At 41.4% G+C, this 15,810-nt stretch overlaps 1 protein-coding gene across 6 annotated transcripts in view; it reads left to right on the plus strand.

Moving 5' to 3' along the window:
• Positions 1–844: 844 nt before the first annotated feature.
• TEX2 (testis expressed 2) overlaps positions 845–15,810 on the plus strand; it is a 120,554-nt gene continuing 105,588 nt past the window's right edge. For 4 of the 6 annotated variants that reach the window (XR_012154893.1, XM_073311242.1, XM_073311245.1 and 1 more), the window contains exon 1: positions 845–971. The gene's annotated coding sequence lies outside the window, so the exon portion shown is untranslated. The other 2 variants (XM_073311243.1, XM_073311244.1) reach the window with 2 other exon arrangements.

Raw genomic sequence — 15,810 nt, forward strand, 5'->3', positions numbered from 1 at the left:
GGATTTGCAAACACTTTCACAGACAGCTGACTGTTCCCTGAACACTTGAGAGTAATGAGAAACTGCAAATCCTGGCAAATCCAGCTTCAAACTCTTATATGCAAAAATATTTGAGTTGAATTTTTATTATTGTTTATCATGGTCATGGCTAGGGACCAACATTGGGACTGCATTGTGCACAAACACATAGCAGACGGTTCCTGCCCTAAATTTAACACTTCACCCAAGTCTACAGATGGAGGGGGAAAGCCCTGAAGAGATTAATACATCAGAATAGTCTTTTCTGTGCTATTCTCCCTCCTTTTTCTCTCCCTTTCTCTGTATAGAATTAATTCCCTTCCCTACCAGTCTTTTCCTCTGTCTGTCTGCGGCAATCTGTCCATTCTCAGTTCCTGTGTGGTTACCCCACTACACTGGATCCAAGCTCCCCTCCCCATACACCACTGGATCCAAGCTCCCCTCCCCATACACCACTGGATCCAAGCCCCCCCCTAGACCTCACTACACTGGATCCAAACTCCTCCCCAAAACACCCCACTACAGTGGATCCAAGCCCCCTTCCCCATACACCCCACTACACTGGATGCAAGCTCCCCTCCCCATACACCACTGGATCCAAGCCCCTCCGCCATACACCCCACTACACTGGATCCAAGCTCCCCCCATATACACCCCACTACACTGGAACACAGCTCCGCTCCCCGCCAGCCCCGCCCATCCACTGGGGCCCCGCGTCCGGCGGGAGTGCCTCGCGCCGTGGCCCCTGTGCCTTTAACCGCCAAGCTAATCGCCGTGGTAGGCCCAGCCCACCGCCAAGCCTGGATTGGCCGCGTCGCGTCAGGCAGCTCTGCCGCCACCCCTCCTTCTGCCGCCGCCGGGGCGCGGGGCTGGCCTGGCAGCGAGGGACCGGGCAGGGCGACGCTGGAGCCACCCACACCCCGGGCAGAGCAGTACCATGAGCCGGCGATAAGGTAGGAGGGGCAGGGCTGGCCCCAGCCCGGGACTGGGCTCTCCACCGTCCTCCTTCCCGCTCCCACCGCTGCAGCCTGCCCGGCGGGAGCGCCTGCTGCAGAGCCCCGGCTGAGGCGCTGGAACCCGGCAGCCTCCGGGACTGGGCGAGGAGGAGACCTTCGGCCTCGGAGGTAGCAGCAGCCTGGCTGGGCCTACGCAGGGGGGGATACGCAGCTGCCCCTGTGGGCAGGGTATCGCGTGGGGGGGCTCTGGGTAGCAAGGTATTTATTGGGATGACAGGGCGATGACTGGGGTGGCAGGGGGCTCGGCGCCAGGGTGTGTGTTTGGGGGAGTCTGGGTAACTGAGCTTGTATTGGGGCTCTGGGTTCCCCAAGGGTTTAGGGGACTCTGGGTGGAAGGATTTTTTTTTTGGGGTGGGGGGGTCACTGGCTGTCAGGATTGTTGTAAGGATCTGCTCTGGGCTGGGCGTCTGGAGAGCTGACCGTCAAGGGGACTTTAACGTGGTTGAGGTAGGTGGGAGTTGGAGGAGTGACCTTCCCGTCAAAATTCCCCTTTTGCCATGAGGCAGCCTAATCCACCGCTCTAGGTTGTCTGTCCCCTTGTTCCTGTAGGAGACACGCATATTGATTGCAGCAGTGGAGTTGGGAGGAAGGCTGTATCATGTCTGTCTCTGTAGCTTGTAGTAGCTGAAGCTCACAGGTAGCCAGCCTGCGATGCAGGGAACAGCCCCAGCCGCAACAGGAGAGACTACTTGAAGAACAGCCAGTTTTCATCCCGATATAGATTACGTTGGTCTGTACTTAATGGCACGTACGCTGCGTGCCTGTATGCCACAGCTGAAAGCAGACTTAGTGAACGGTGCTTTATCACGTTTTTGTTTTGTTTTCCACTTAATACTAAGCGGGGTTGGGTGGTTGGCTTCGGGTGAGCAATGAGCGGTTCTGGTCAGATATATCAGGATTGCCATTTTTTTTCTATTAGGCTGGATTCTGATCAGTTCAGATTCAGAAGTCAGTGGAGTTATTCCTGATTTACTTGCCAATGTAACTGAAATTGGAATCTGGTCTGATACTCCTATTCAGTGGATATGTAACCTGACAGGAACACTATTTAAATCTTAAAAACTATCCTATCTTAAAAACAAGTTTCCTGGCCTCTACTGTTAATAACACTTCAAATTATCATTGTTGAAACTTGGAACAAATTAATTTACTCTTCAGTATTGATGGGATTTTTTGTTTTAGTGCTTTACTCGGTTTGTTCAGGAAAAGTAAGCTTTGTCTGTTGTGCCTTCTGGTTCTCCTGAAATTAATTCTCAGTACTGCTCTGTTAGTGTTCTTCCTCCATTGATGTTCAGTGTTTAAATCCCAGGAAATTATTCTAGTTGGCATTAAAATTGGATTTTGCAACTTAAAAAAAAAAAGAAATATAACAAAGTTCCCTCTAAACGTTTGGTCTAAACTTCTTGCCAGTGTATACCTCATCCACAAATGTGTTCTGAACTATGGCTTGGATTCAAAGAGGCCTGCAGGAGCTTGGTGCCCAGCTCCCATTGAAATTCAGTTGAAATTTGAGTGCCTAGCTCTCTTAATAACCTTTGAAAATCCTAATCCATAAAACCTATCTTCCTATTAGAATGCTTTGTCATACTTGTTTGTCTCCAGACATGCCAATTTCACGATCTTTTTTGTGTGGTTTAAAAAAACAAAACAACCACAATGTCACTGGTTTGCTTTATACAGTAAGTTATAACATTAACTGGAATTTAGAAAAACTTTATGTACTTTAAAAAGTGAAAATATTTGTGTAACTTCAGATTATTTTTTAAGAGCAATCAAGTACTCACCCTAAAAATAGAGTATTTGAGAAGTATAAGCATTTTAATTTCAGCAGAAGAAAGTAAAATTAAGGTTTTGTGGAATAAAGAAGTCAGCCTTTAAGTGTTTGTTGTGATATGCCATAATATAAGAGGGGGGGTCACGTGTTTTGATTGACTTTAAGACCTTATTCTGCAAGCTGATCCATTTGGGTGACCCCTCAATGGGCTTCTATGGAGGTACAGTGGTCTGAATGGTTCTGATTGGTGGCTTAAATCTGCCTCTTCCTGTCAAGTTAAAAAATCATAGTTGTAGTATTACTTGACTCTTGTCATGGGCTAAGAACTATTCTCATCTGAATCATATAATTAAATTTGACATTTCAGGTGCAAAGTAAACATATGCTTTATCATATATAGAGAATATGGGAGAATATTTAATGAACACTATTAACTACAATAGGTAAAAACAAACTTTTACTACATAATACATACATCTTAGACTATTAAAAATGAATTTTAAAAACACATTAATGATCTTTATTTTTTATTTCTTTTGGATAAAGAAGTCACTTGCACTTCTATTTTATAGTTAGTTTCATATTCAGATTTTTACCATGTCTGTGTTTGAGTTTCAAATGCTACTATAAAATATTTAGTTTTCTCTGCACAACTGTTTAGACAGTTGTGGGGTGATGTAGATAAAAAGATGTAGTGAGTAGGAAGCGAGACAGGTGATATATACCATTATGGGCAGAAATATTTGATATGTTACATGGCAGTAAGGTGGGTTAGGGGCTTTACTGAAATTTGAAGAGAGCAATATGGAACAAATGGAGGGAGGTAGACAGCGAAGAGAACATAACATCAGAAGAAATATGTAGCAACATATTGGTCTACTGAAAAGGGCAATGATTAGGGAAAAGTGTAATTGCGTCCCTTCGTTAGATGTGAATATTTACTGCTCTAGATTTATAAACATTATATGCTAAAAAGCCTTCTGATAATCAATAACTGTGACTCTGTCAATCCATCTGGACTCCACTCATTCAACCCCTTAGGTGAAATCTGGGAAAAGAGGTAAAGTCTTGCTGCAAGCCCAGAAAGCCAACAACTTTGAGCTGTGTGAGACGTACCGAGGACCGGTTGTGAGCCCAGTAACGAGCCAGCATAGAGGAAGATAGTCTCTGCCCCAATGTGTTTAAAGTGGTGCGTGTGAGATTTAGAATGCAGACATATCCTACAGAGATTGAAGGACCAAACTTCATTCTGTCATAGTCCTTAATATGATACAGGTAGGTAAAAATGGAACTGAGACCTAGTGGGATTTTAAATATGATGGAATAGTTGGAGGAGCAGGCCTGGGGAGGGAGGAGAAACAAAATTAGTTTATTATTGAGGCATAGTTTAGTGGTTACAAGACTGGGAGTCAGGAGATGTGGATTCTGCTTTTGGCCCTGCTGCCCAGGATCACTATTGAGTTTGCAAGTCACTCAAATCTCAGCACCTCCATTTTCCCACAGATGAAATAATGATGGTTGTTTGCCGGCTTAATTAGTGAATGCCTCTCAAGGATATCAGAAAAAGAAAAGGAGGACTTGTGGCACCTTAGAGACTAACCAATTTATTAGAGCATAAGCTTTCGTGAGCTACAGCTCACTTCCTCAGATGCATATCGTGGAAACTGCAGCAGGCTTTATATATACACAGAGAATATGAAACAATACCTATTCCCACCCCACAGTGGGAATAGGTATTGTTTCATATTCTCTGTGTATATATAAAGCCTGCTGCAGTTTCCACGATATGCATCTGAGGAAGTGAGCTGTAGCTCACGAAAGCTTATGCTCTAATAAATTGGTTAGTCTCTAAGGTGCCACAAGTCCTCCTTTTCTTTTTGCGAATACAGACTAACACGGCTGTTACTCTGAAAAGGATATCAGAGTGCTTGAGCGGAAGATGGTATGATCCAAAACACATTTTTCTTCTTAAAAGCTGTACAGCATCACGTGGTGCTTCAGGCAGGACAGTATATTGATGGGAAAGGTGAATAGGGTAATGTAGGAGTAGAGAGGTACAATAAAAATAACTTAGTTCAGTGACACCCCTTGTATTTATACACTGTTCTAGGAGGGACTGATTTCTACTTTGCGTATTCAGCAGGAAAGACAAGACTAAAGGATGGAAATGCAGAAGGATTTTATGGAAACTGTTAGGAAGGAGCTGAATATAGTGCAGGTCAGGAGTGTTAGGATTTGTAATTCAGAGGGCAGATGAAGGAAGTAAGAGGGCAGGGTTGGCTCTAGCCCTATAGGTAGTGAGAGACTCTTCCATCTAAGGAAAGGGGTCCCTATGAAAGTCTAAACCTTGATCTAGTATAACTCTTAATAGTGTTTGGCGATCCCAGACTTGCAACTCTGTATGTTCAGCTGACCTTATTCATGTTGCCACCACTTGGATATAAAATGCAAAATGACAGTGTTGTGATGGAGAAATGACAGCTGTAAATTTAGCTCCTTTGATATTTATATGGCGCTAATCATAGGCCTTAATCTATCTGGCCTTTTCAGATTTAAAATTTTCAGCTGCATATTAAACCTGTGGTTTCTTTTGCTTAAACTTTCACTTATGCCCCCTGAAAACGGTCACTTGATTTGATCGCTTCAGTTTTACACTCTCTCTCTATTACTTTGTGTGTGCAAACAGGAAATTACATTAATAAGCACCTTTGATCCTGTAACATTTATATGTACCTAAACCTGGCTCCATTGAGATGTTGGCATCTCTGGAGAGGAGAGTGCAATAATCTCTGAAATGACAAAGAATACTTTTAACACTTGTTTTTAAGACTTTAGTAGAAAAATCCCACATTTAATAAATCACCTAATATTAACTACCTCAGTAGGATGTAATGATTAGTTAGCTCTCTTGGAATTTGAGTCTGGTTTTGTACCATCCAGCTGCTTCAAACAAACCTGCATTTTAGACTTGTTTAGCTATCTGTCTCGTCACTGTATTGTACATGTTTTCCTCCTTCCTTTCTACATTTATATTAGTTTTTATTGGGTAACAAAGAAATATCAAATTGATTAAGTGATGCTGTGTTTGTTGACTACAGTAGCTTGCTTATTGAGAGCAATAGGATTGACTTTCCACCACGTGACTGTAGAACAGAATTAACTATTTCAGTTTTCAGACAGAGAGGTAAACATGAGAACTTTCAAGTATTTATATAATAAAGACCAATTTATTTGAGCATAAGCTTCGGTGAGCTACAGCTCGCTTCATCGGATGCATCTGAATGTATCCGATGAAGTGAGCTGTAGCTCACGAAAGCTTATGCTCAAATAAATTGGTTAGTCTCTAAGGTGCCACAAGTACTCCTTTTCTTTTTGTGAATACAGACTAACATGGCTGCTACTCTGAACCCTGTCATGATAAAGGCCCTGATTCAGGAAAGTGCTGAAGTCGGACTGAACTTATTCCCTTGTTTTCGTGGAAGCCTCTGCCATTAACGTAGTACAGTCAATAGGTTTAAAGCAGAGGATTTATCTCTATAATTAGATATTCTGACAACCCAAAAGAATGCTGGTTTAAAGTGAAGCTCTTATCAGTAAAGTTAGGAAACTTTTTTTTTTTTTTTTGGATTATATTGGTTAAGATCCCATTCCAGTTTAAGACTGTGGCATAGTGGTTAGACTGGGAATGGGAACATTTTGAAGGTCAGAGGAGCCCAAGTTACTTAATCTTTGTATGCCTTAGCTTGTTCATGGCAATAATAATACATGGAATGTTGTGATACTTAACTTTATCTGCTTGTGATCCTTAAATCAAAGCTGCTAGAGAAACCACCACAGGTTTTTTTTACCCTCCCCCTCTCCATATATTTGATTTAAAACAGGAGTTAGCAACTTTCCGTGTCCTTATATGCCTCTTTTTCTAAATCCCTTGTTCTTAGAATAGAGTTGAAAGCAAATGGGGCAACATCTTGCATACTGTAAATATGTGATGGAATGAAGCTCTTGGATAGCCAGGAGCGAGGGAAAGAGAGTGATTGTCAGGATGGGCTGTCAGTCACCCGAGAGATGGAAGAAACTTTCCCTTCTCTGCAAAGATTTTTTTTTTTGCTTTTCAATATAAACATCACAATATTAAATGCTAACTGTAAGTTCATAATGCTAATTTTTTCCCTATGTTACAGATGGTGATATACCTATGCAAAAATTTTTTAGTTACTTTAATATTTAACAATAAAATCAAACTAGCAAAAATTTTTATTGTCTGGCAGGTGAAAGTAATTACTGGAGGTTATGTTTAAGTTCTCCCAGAAGAGCCAAAACCATATTGCAGTCTCTGACACAGAGCTACTTTATGTTAGCATTGAGTTCCAATAAATTCTGAGCATTCTAATGCTGCAAAAATTTTGTGAGAAAATCGAAGTATGTCTGGCATGGTATATCAGATCATTTTCATAGTACCATATTTACATGTCTAATTGTTTAGTGAAATAATTAAGGTGTGTCTTCTTCCTCTTCAGTTTGGTGCTGTAGAGTGAGGCTGTTAGAGGCTAACAGCTGAATTTTCCAAAAGTGTCTGCGTGTATTGGGTGTCTAATCTGATGCTTTGTGGTCTCCTTTTAACAGTTACTTAGCATGTGAACTCCCATTTACTTTAATTGGAGTTGTTTGTGATCAGCACCCCTGAAAATGAAGTCCAAGTGTCCCAGGTTGGGTGCCCAAAACTTGAGATACCCAAGGTCAGAGGTTGCTTTTGAAAAATGTCTCAAATGGATTATTGCTGGACCATATTCAGTCTTCTCCCAACCAGAAGATACTGAAAAGTCTGAAATAGAGCAGAAAATTCTTTGAGAACAAAATGCGGCTGGAAGGTTGAACAGTTTCTTGTGAAGTCATGAACAGGGCCAGTCTTGCATGTAGTTTGGCAGAGATGGTCCCTAACCTGCAGAGTTGAGATCTAAACTTATGCAAGTCTGGTGGTAGTCAGATCAGATCTAGAGGTCTGGTTTGAGTTTGTCATTCCTACCTTGGAGGAAGTAGGAGAATAAGACTGGAAAAGAGGGCAATTTAATCCCCAATTTCTTCCCCTCCTGGATCTCCCAACTCCCATCCCTATCTGTTAACTACAAGACCATTCTTTCTCTCTATTGCACCTTAATTCTTTTAAAATATTGTTTTGTTGCGAAAACAATACAGGCTACTATACTACTCTCTGGGTCAGTGTTTTAGATGAGAAGAGGTGACTCTGAAGGATAGATAATAAAATATAACAAACATTGGCACTTTTCCCCTTAAAGCCCAGAAGGGTGGTATAGATCAGAGGTTCTCAAAATTAATTGCACCATGACCCCCTTCTGACAACAAAAATGATTACAGGACCCCAGGAAGGGGGACCGAAGCCTGAGCCCGCCCAAGTCCTGCCACCTGGGGGCGTGGAAAGCAAAGCCAAAGCCCCACTGCCCCAGGTCGAGGGGCCAAAGCCCAAGGGCTTCAGCCTCAGGCAGAGGGCCTGTAACCTGAAGCCCTCAGGCTTGGGCTTTGTCCCTGGGCTCCAACAAGTCTAAGCCAGCCCTGATGACCCCATTAGAATGGGATCATGATGCACTTTGGGGTCCTGACCCACAGTTTGAGAACCGCTGGTGTAGATTAATAGTTTTCATGAACTGGGTTTGTTTGACCTCATTCTACCATCCACTGTCAGTATGGTATGGCTACTGACGGACTCTTTGCCACTCTTCTACCATATTATCATCACCATCCCCAGTGGTGTCAATTAGGTTTTCACCATCACTATTGGGGGTTCTGTTTGTTCAGCCAAGGCAGGATTATTCCCATGGCACTTAAGAAACTGGGCAAGGAAACTGTTGTAAATTTGAGGCCATCCCAAGATGGGCATGGGTCAAGTTTAAGAGAGTTTGTAAAAAGACCTGAAAATGTCTACTGTGCTTAGGAATTGCACATAAATGTGCTAAAGGGTCCACTTCATAGTTAGGGCCCTACCAAATTCATGGTCCATTTTGGTCAATTTCATGATTTCGGCGTCAGGGTGTTGTAATTGTAGAGGTCTTGACCCAAAAAGGAGTTGTAGGAGGGTCGCAAGATTGTTGCCGGGGGGTTGTGGTACTGCTACCCTTACTTCTGTGCTGCTGCTGGTGGCGGCTGCCTGCAGAGCTGGGCAGCTGGAGAGTGGTGGCTACTGGCCAGGAGCCAAGTTTTGAAGGCAGAGCTGCCACCAGCAGCATGCAGAAGTAAGGATATCATGGTATGGTATTGCCCCCCTAACTGCTTTGCTGCTGCCTGCAGAGCTGGGCGCTTAGTCAACAACTGCCGCTCTCCAGCCGCCCAGCTCTGAAGGCAGCAGCACAGAAGTAAGGGTGGCCTGGTATGGTATTGCCACCCTTACTTCTGTGCTGCTGCTGGCAGGGCACCGCCTTCAGAGTTGGGCGCCTGGCCAACAGCTGCTGCTCTCTGGCCACCCAGCTCTGAAGGCAGTGCAGAAGTAAGGGTGGTAATACCATGACTCCCCTAAAATAACTTTGGGGCCCCCCATAACTCCCTTTTGGGTCAGGATCCCCAGTTTGAGAAACACTGGTCTCCTCTGTGAAATCTGCGTAGTGTAGGGTAAAAGTACACAAAAGACCAAATTTCACGATCGGTGATGCGTTTTTCATGGCTTTGAATTTGATAGGGCCCTATTCATAGTGCTAAATAATTCTCAGTGCCAAGGTTTAGTGGCTGCAGAGGACTAAGAGTCAAGATAACTAGGATCTATTTTAGGCTTATCTCCAGAGTTGGGGCAAGTTTCCTTAGTTTAAATTATGATTCACACCCTCTTGGCAGAATTGTTGAGATCTGATTCATGTTTGTGAAGTGCTTTGAAATTGTACTTCTAGCCCCTTCCATCCAAAGTACTATTACTTTAATAAATGTAGCCTATCATTCATGATCTGAAATGAACTCATGGTGTGAAATTAATAATGTAATGCAATAATGTAGTTTTTGTTCTGTTATGATTCAGAAATGGGAATTAATGTTGGGGAATTAAAAAGTCTGTTTTGGCGACCGGATGGAAGAATTATGCTTTGCGGGAAAAGATACTTACATCCTTGGAATGGTGCTAATTTGATAAAAGAATATTTCATATGTAATACTGAAACCAGATAGCATGAAGGTTGCAAGCTGGGTTTGGATTTACTCCTTTTTCACCCTTTTCTGCCTAGGATTTGCAGTTTATAATATATATGATTGTCCACTCTTTAGAAACCCCTCTGAACACCAAAACATATCTCTGTGATTTAAAGACTGAAGAATTCATCCTCTGGCTGAGATCTAAAGCCAAGGTCCAGGCAATTGAGTTCTTTTAAAAACAAAACAATACAAAAGCCTCCAAACAAAACAAAAACACACTCCACTGCCACCATACGAACTTTCTTTTAAGTGGAGCACTTCTAGCCCACAATGGCCTGGCCACATTCCGGGTCAGGTAATTCCATTTTGCCTCCTTAATGTCCCCCTGCAATTTCAACTGACTGGTGTTCTTCACTTTCTGTCCCAACCCTGTTGCATGGTGTTGCTTGTGTTTCACCTCAGGGGTAAATGCATTTCAGTGGTGGATGTAATGATCCTTATGTATCTCTTGCTGTCTTCATAGCTGGGTTGTTAGACCTGATAAGTTAATCTTTGTAAAGAGCTTTGCAGTTCTTACACTGAATTTCCATAGCTCTTTGGCTGTCCTTTTCGCTTTTTTTTTTTTTTTTTACTTTATGACTTCATGGCTACATTGAAATATTTAAAAAAAATGGGGATGAAAGGGAAATAGTCCTATGATTGAATATTAATCCTTTGACTGTGAGTTGAATAAAATGTTTATTAATAAAAGTTTCATTGTGTCTTTTAGAACACAATGAAGAACATCCAGAACAAATACCATAACTGTCCCTGCAATACCATTATACTATATTTTATGAATATATATTAAAACAGTGCAGCTATTGTATTCATAATTTCCAAAGCATCACAAGAAGGATACTTAGAGGAAAAGGACTAGCTCTGCGTGCGAAGTGATTATCATTTATAGCTCATTGCTTTTTGGTGACAATAGGCCTAGTTCTGCAGGGTGGTCAGTGTCTCATAAGATGTTATAAGCACGCTAACGTACCATGCAGAGCAATTCTTTGGATCGGGGCCATATAGATTAATTGTCTGAAAATACTAATTTTTAAAATGCCACAGTTATAAGAGCAGAAACAGTATTTAACTGTAAGAACTTCTGTTATTTCTGCCATCCTATGCCTTTAAAATGTGCAGAGCTAAATTAATACTTAAGAAACAACAACCCCTACAAATCTGTGCTCCTCTGAGATACTATATGCCAACTTTCAGCCTGGGGCAGACCTTTTTTTGTTGTTTGTTTTTTAAATGGCCAAGTTATACAACTCCGGATCTGGGCTTGTAATGGAAATGCCAACAGATGCTTAACTGTAGGAATGTTAACTGTGAGTAAACCCCTGTATCTTGAATGCTACTTACTTTACTTCTGACCAGTGACCTTGCCTTTTATTCTCTCCTTGGTGCTTCTTTTTTACTTCTTCTTGTGACTAGATTACATAGTGATTATAATTAGTGAATATATTGCGTGTGATTTGACAGCCCTGTCAAGTTCTCTGGTACCCATTCTGTAGATGAACATGGGTAGTGGCACTGCAACCTTTCTTTCCACACCTTCTAGGCAAAATGCCTATTGGTGACCTAGCAAGGCCACTTTTAGGAGTGAGTTCAGTCTGCATGGTCCATTCACATCTCATGGTATTGAAGAGGCAATGAAGGACTGATGTCAGTTGTGGTCACTATCTACTAAGAACTGTATAGAAACTTAGTTATTATATTTTGGATGGCTGTTCCATCTCCTACACTACACTTTTAGTCACTATTGACTTGTGATGGATATGAGGTGAAAGTTACTGTATTCCATGAGCAGTCTCCCCTCCCCCTAAAAAAAAAAAAGGGGGTGGGGGGAGCTGTTCACTTCCCTTTTATATCTTCTTGTTTTGTTGGAAATGGGACTTTGTGAAAGAGACATGAGAATGCATGGATGACATCCTCAGCTGTCAGTCAGTGCTGCTGTGTTATCTGGTGCTGCAAGGCAACTGTTGGTGCCACCTGTGCACAACCCCCTCCTTCCTGCCCCCCCCCCGGTGCACAGTTTGGCTCAGCAATTAATAGTCTTGTAGAAACAGCCACACACCTGGTGCATAGAGATGTATGAGTGGATAGTTTTAACAGCACATCTATCAAATAGAGTAATTTTTATGAGCTCTACATTAGAACATTTTATGGTAGATTGCATGCATGGCAATATGTATCAAAGTCTGAATGACCAGCAATAATATACATAGGGTAATTGAACAAGGCAGGATGTAGATCTAAGACAATTATTTTATATTGCCCTTGGAGTCCATCTGGTGGCTTTTGCTGTTTAACTTATTGCCAGGCAAATCAAGACATTAAAGCAGTACTGAGAAAGAGTTAGTTGTTTTATTACATAGTATTTCTACTGGGGGTAGGGGAAGAAAATCAGTGGGATGTATTAGTTCGGATGGAAGCTATCAAGTAGCTGAGGCCCTAGGTTTGACCCAGTTTCTTGTAATACTGATTATTTTCCTGCACTGTAGATCTGCATGGCACTTTACAGGCAGATGTATGAGTGGTCTTCTCTTACATAGTCCTGAGTGCCAAATGTGCCGCTAACTTGAATGAGAGTTGAAGGGCTCAGTACTTCTCAGGATTGGACCCAAGGTGCCTGCCAATGAGTGAATGTGGCAAATCATATGAGTAAGGACTGTTGGTGCAAGTAAGGCTTTGCAGGTTCAGTCTCAAATTAGACTAGTTATAAAATATGGTCCGTGAAGGGGAAACAGGGAACTTGCATACATGGTAGCTGATCTTAAATAGTAGAACAGTGATTTTAATACATTATTGTACTGTGACTTCTGCAGACAAACAGGGAAGTAGGATACATATTCCCAGCTACCCTCTTTTATTTTCAACTGTATAGTTGTCCACTATTAGTTCATGGAGACTGTTAGGCTGATTAACATTTGCAAAATGAAATCTGCCTACAAGTTTTACAGCTCCATATGTAGCCAGTCAGAATTCAGAATATGAGCATCTTCTTAATGTAGCAGCCTAGAGGAGTGATTTGATTTGCGAGGATTGGACAGTAGCTCTCTATGCTGGCTGAGGTCCATTTTCTAGTAAAATAAGGGGATCTAGATCTGTTTCACTATATGTTTGTACCTTACATGTATTTGACTGGAGTTACGACATACAGTGGAAAACAATTGCCCTCTGAGTTGAGGGAGGAGGTAGTATGTGCATAAAATGGTTGGCTATGTAGCTCCAAGCATTATTGCCCATTGGAAGCCACCTCTTCACCTGAAGGGCAAGAGTACATTTGGTGAGTGCTGAAAACTCCAGTAAGAATCTAATTTATTTAAACCCTTCAGTGAGCTTTGTTTTTAATTTTAGCTTTAACTTCTTGACTCTGCTTGTATTGGAGAAGACCCATGCTGAGATGGATCATGTAGCTGAGAGAAGAGGGCAACAGTTGCAGGAAAGAAAACATAGCTTCCCCTCTCCTTACCATTGCAATTTTCTTCTTGGAGCTGCTGTAATTGCTTATGGTGTGAAACTCCACTCAGGATGTCACCAGTGCTCTGGCCATTGAGAAAGGGGAGCGGTGGGAGGGTTTTACGAGTCCAACAATAATTATCATCTTGACTATGAGGATTTCTGCCAGTCAGGTCATGAGCAATAGTGCCTGCTGGTCTTTCATAATTTGAACCTATTTATTCCAAGTGGATAGCAAAGCTGCATTTGTTCAGTCCTTCAAATGCATATAGCTAGCTGCTGTGGTTTATTGTGTTGATTGTATTAAAATCTTGTGCTGCACCCTCAGTTCCAGTTGATTTCAGTGGGAGCTGAGCCTGCTCAGCACCTGGTAGATACTCTATAATCAGCCTTCACCATGTTGCCTTTTCAATAAACATGCAGTATACAAAAATGTTTTTGGAAATAGAAGTTATTATGCAAGTGCCCTAGCCTATCATTGAACTGTAATATCTCCTAGTATAACTCACTGTCCTAAGGCTATTAACCCACACCTTGCTTAAAACATGAAGTTAAGGCACACAAACGGAACACAGAAATTCATACCAGCTCCAACTATTGGTCCATCTTGTCTAGTATCCTGTCTTTGACAGGGCCAGCATCTTTCTTTAGAGGAAGGTGCACGAAACCTGTAGTGGAATAATCTGCCCCTAGGAAAGTTTCTTGCCAATTCCTGTTGGCTAGCAGTTGGTTTATACCCTGAAACATTTGGTTTTTATTTGCATTTTTTTAAAAATTGCTATCTACCATAAATGTGGATGTTCTTTTATCTATATGCGTCCAAACCTTCTCTGAATCCTACTGAGCTCTTGGCCTCAATCCTGTCTAGTGACAAGGAGTTCCATGGGCTAATTATGCACTGTGTAAAAAAAAAAAAAAAAAAAAAAAAAAAAGCACTGTCTTTGTAATGACTCCAGTTGTTACGGTTGTTTCAGCCCTGTGCTCTTTGGTTTCTCAGTGGTGTCTCTTAAGAGTGGAGCCCACGGTCTCTTTAGTCCACAGAGTGCTTGCACCACTCTTTTTTATATACAAGATTCTCTCCCAAAAGTATTAGACAGTACTAATGTTTTATTTTGATTTCAGCATAAAAAAGATTCCTATCTCAGAATTAATAAAACAAATAACTATGGAATATGGGCAGATTATTGAAACAAAATAGACTTAATACTAAGATGCAAAAGAAAAACACTGACAGTAAATGAAAGGAGTTTCACATTAGTCCTGTTACTTGGGGCCCAATGGAGGAATGCTAAAACTAGCTAGCAAACAAACATTGTACAAGGCATATTGATAATAGTGGATGAAAACTACTTTTTCTTTGTCTCTGATAGTTTGCTACCACTTCTGCCACCTTACTTAGGATACTAGGGTGGGGGTTGGGGGAAGGTGTTAAAGATCATGTATTTTCTTGGTTCATAAGGAAGAAACGATATCATTTTCTGGGTGACAGGCAGGGCAGCAGTTTTTCATGAATAAGCATTGTTTCTGAACTTCAACATCCCACCCCATTTGCTGATAGTGGAGAGTGCTTGACAATAGAGGACTTTAATCTTCAGGCAAAGTAAGTACTGAAGACTGGTTCAATATCTACTGGTTCCCCTGAGCTTCCTCTTCAGCACCTTGTCTTCTCCACAAGTGTGAACTACAAAACTGCAGGTAACTAACCACTTTGTAACATTAAAAATGCACAACAGCACAATTAAAAACAGGATCTCTCTACGGGCACTCCTTATTGTTGCTAATCACAACATACAGTTTTAAGACAGGAATTAGATTTTTTTTTTTAAAAAAAGTATGTTACAGACATGATTAGGCACAGATAGAAGATATTTGGAATTATTTTAGTATCTGTGCCTAATCATGTCTGTAACATACTTTTTTTAAAAAAAAAATCTAATTCCTGTTTTAAAACTATATGTTGTGATTAGCAACAATGAGTGCCCGTAGAGAGATCCTGTTTTTAATTGTGCTGTTGAGCATTTTTAATGTTACAAAGTGGTTAGTTACCTGTAGTTTTGAGTTTTATATATCTTTGCGAGTTTATAGTAATCTAGTCTGAGAATTTTATGTTCCACATTTTGAATTAAAAACTAAAGGAACATTACTTGGAAATAGATATATTGTTTAAGAGTAAAACATTAATGATTTGCTACTGGGTTATATTTAAAGGCCAGTGCTTGCAAACCCTTACTCTTGTGAGTAATCCTCAGACAAGAAGGCCCACTGATGGACCTCTTTGATCCTTGTTGCGTGACTGACTGCAAGTTTTGCATAAGAATGGGCTTGGAAGATCTAGCCTACATTAAGAAACTTGGGGTTTGTCTACACTGGCACTTT

This window comes from Lepidochelys kempii, chromosome 14, assembly GCF_965140265.1.
Source record: "Lepidochelys kempii isolate rLepKem1 chromosome 14, rLepKem1.hap2, whole genome shotgun sequence".
Lineage (NCBI taxonomy): Eukaryota > Metazoa > Chordata > Testudines > Cheloniidae > Lepidochelys > Lepidochelys kempii.